Here is a 3610-nt window from a genome sequence, read left to right on the forward strand (position 1 = left end):
AACTCAATATTTTTCCTGGGAAAAATTACCACATCTAACAAACTTACCAACTGAAAATACAAAACAATAAAAATTTATATTAAAAAACAAAAAATGATAAGCAGTACAAAATCCATGAAATGAGAACTATTACTCGTAAAAAATAAATAAATAAATAAATAAAAATCCCTTTCAGTAAAATAGCTTTTTTTTTTTTTTTATCACCAATGGAACATTTTACTCAGGTTAGGAAATGCCCCCTGTACTAAAGGGAGCTGATACAACCTTCACCAACCACTGTGACAACCACTTTTTTTTCTTCTTTTTAATAATTCATCTTACTATTTTCAGATCTGAACAGCTTATGGAGACATCTGTTGTGAATGAGATGATGAAGGTTGTCTCTAACCCTTTCCAATTAAAAAGACTCCTCTAAAAAGAATAAAGCTATCCAATGAAAACGAGGATCAAAATACAAAAGAAAACATCATTCTGAAACGGATTAATGCTGTATGTAGAATAATGTACTCTCACAACATCTACATACACACTTATTTTGTTCTCCAGTAAAATGCTAAAACGTAAAACCTGATCTTTTTATATACCACCATATCATGTTCAAACTTTTCACAAAGACACGAGAGACGAATATTGAAAACGTCTGAGGTACATGTGGCAACTAGTCAACTTGATTGTTTACCAGTGACTCAAGTAGATGTTAAGTATACAGTATTTTTACCACCACATCAGGAGCATTTACTTAAAGTCCTTATTTGATGTTGGCTTTTTTTCATATTTTTTTAACCATATTCATTTCCCATATTTCCCATATGATAAGACGCATTTTTTTTTTTCCCCAGAAAAATGCACTCAAAAATCATGTTGCATCTTAGGACTTGAAGATCAAGTTGTTGAAAGGAGTCTGCCAATGCTCACAAACCTGTTACTACATACAAGCACTCATGATTCCCAGTCACGAGATACAAGCATTCATGAATCCCAGCCATGAGTTAAAGCACTCAAGAACCCCAGGCACAAGATACAAGCATTCATGAATCCCAGTCATGAGATACAAAGCACTCACTACTGCCATCGAAGCAGACGACGTCACCAATTCTGTCTGCAGCCACTCAACAGAAGACACCCCTCCATGAATGAAGAGAATGGCATCAAAGCAGAGAAGACAAGCATACTCTGTTTATTTCAAGTTACAAGTAATAGTGTATGCTAAACTACATGGCAGCAGGGAAGCCGAATCACCATCCACGGAAAAAATATTCGAGAACGAAGGAAGCAGGAGGAGGAATTAAAGAAAACCAGGATATGAAAACATGGACTACAATATAAGCAAGTAAAATTCCCACAACAAGGGGAAGTCATAAAAACTTGGGTAGTTGACCAATGAAGTATGGGATATGCCATCTCAACAAAGATGATAATGTGAAGAAGTTATCTTTTTTACTTTTTTATACTAACTGTTTGTGCAGTATTCTTTTATTTTCCTATTGTTACTGGTATCTTTTAGACAATATAGTAACTGGTGACTGGTTGCATGGTCTTATAAAATGGAAACTGGTAATAGGTACTGATATACTGGTATTGTGTAATAAAACAATCTTACGATAATGACTTTGTTGGCTGAACTGAGTGAATTCTGTTGGGGGTGTGGGTTGTAAAAGTTCATTCAAACTACCGGACATAAACACATCAGCTGATGGGAGCTGGATGTAAACATGCTGTCACCAGCGTGTTTATTCACCTTGTAGTGGCAACTATGAGTTGTTGCTGATGTGAATAGGTATAAAATTGTGCTGAACTAGGTACACCTAATTAATAATAACCACAAATCTTTGATAATAGGTCCAATACGTGATAATTTGCTGTGACAAAGAAAAATGACTCCGTAGAGTCGACACCTTAGACCTGCTAGTACGGTATGCTATTAAATCCTCAAATATATTTCATCATCATCATCTGGACCTCCTTTCCTATCCTAGGACAGGGTAAGGAGTAGCAATGTCTAGACAACCTAAGTTTGCCCAAGTCAGTGGGACACGCATTCATTCACTCATCATTCAAGCCCACAGAATCCTAGCTGTATCAGATAGGCAAAAAAAACAAAAAAAAAAAACACTATGTTCTATAGCTTCGCATGTACCTATCTGATGGAGTCAATCCGAATGCTGTCATGTTAAAAAGGGGTGCCAAATACTGTACCTGGTTATGCGCTTCTCCGCACAAAATTCATCCAGCCAGCTCCGTCTCTTGTCAGTCCCTTAGCCTCACCAACTTCCGCACCTCTCTTCCTCACACACTCGTCCACCATATCTCTCCACTTTCGCCCTCCTTCAAATTCGCTCAGATATACCTTTTTCACCACTCTACTGTCATCCATTCTCTCGACATGACCAAACCATCTCAGTGCACTCTCTTTGATTCTAGTGTCCACAGACTTCCTCACTTGGACTCGTGCAGCTGCAACACACAAGCCTCTGTTTCTTATTAAGGCCTTCATAGCACCAGCTACTTTCCTTCCTTGTGTCACTCTACTTTCCACTTCTTTTGCACATTTTCCTCTCCTTTCTATCATTGTACCCAGGTATTTGAACTCTCACCAATATTCCCCCCCTCCCCCAAAAAAAGACAGCGTATAATAGGGTGCATCTTAGCACTTTTAGTGTCTTATCATACAGGAAATAAGGTATTTATATTTCATTTACTGTACTTATTTTTTTTATTTTTTTTATATTTTTTTTGCTAATAAGTCCATAGTATCATATAATTTAGAAAGGCTACAACATGCTTGCATGCATCAGCCTTGGTCACCTAATGGCGGATCTTCACACTGCTTGATCACTGGCAGCCTCCCTATTCAGTTCCTTATCCCTGAGGTCACACTCTGTAACCTCGTATCATGTCTTTTTTTTGTATGCCTGTCACAACCCTACCTCCGATGTTCACACTTCTATCTTCCGCGTCCATCTGTCATCCTCCATCCTCTCAACCTACAAACCATCTCAATCCACCCCTCCTCATCCCAACACCAATTCATTCAAGTCCCATCCATCCTCTCAACTCTTCAGTCATAATCCTAGCCCTCACAGGCCTCGCATTCATGGATGCTCTACACATCTACCCAATTATTGTCACTTCTATGCATTTAAGCCCACAAAGATCCTCTTCCTTTACTGGCTATGTCTCACTACCATACAGCATACGTAACACATGCTGCATATGGAAAACCTGTGTAAGTTCCGCTGCTATCAAGAGTATAAAGATGATGTGCCAGTTTCAATTCAGATTACAAAACAAGATGTATCGAAAAAATTTTAACAAATCCTTGTCTTATAAAGTTATGGGGAATGCTGGATTTGGGGGGAGGGAGGATTTCAAGAAAGTCTGAACCCCTGCTTTTTTTCTTTTTTCTGTAACAAGTACTGTACAAAGAATTACTGATTAAACTTGAGAAACAGAAGCTGAAGAATGCCTGATCATATGAATCTGACCTTTCTAATGAAGCTTGTGTATGTATATATAGATAGATAGATAGACAGACAGATAGGTAGATAGACAGATAGATATACATACATACACATATATATATATAAATACAGTATATATACTGTATATA

The sequence above is a fragment of the Coenobita brevimanus genome, chromosome 60 (genome assembly GCF_032717465.1).
Source record: "Coenobita brevimanus isolate Jiangsu-jjx chromosome 60, ASM3271746v2, whole genome shotgun sequence".
NCBI lineage: Eukaryota > Metazoa > Arthropoda > Malacostraca > Decapoda > Coenobitidae > Coenobita > Coenobita brevimanus.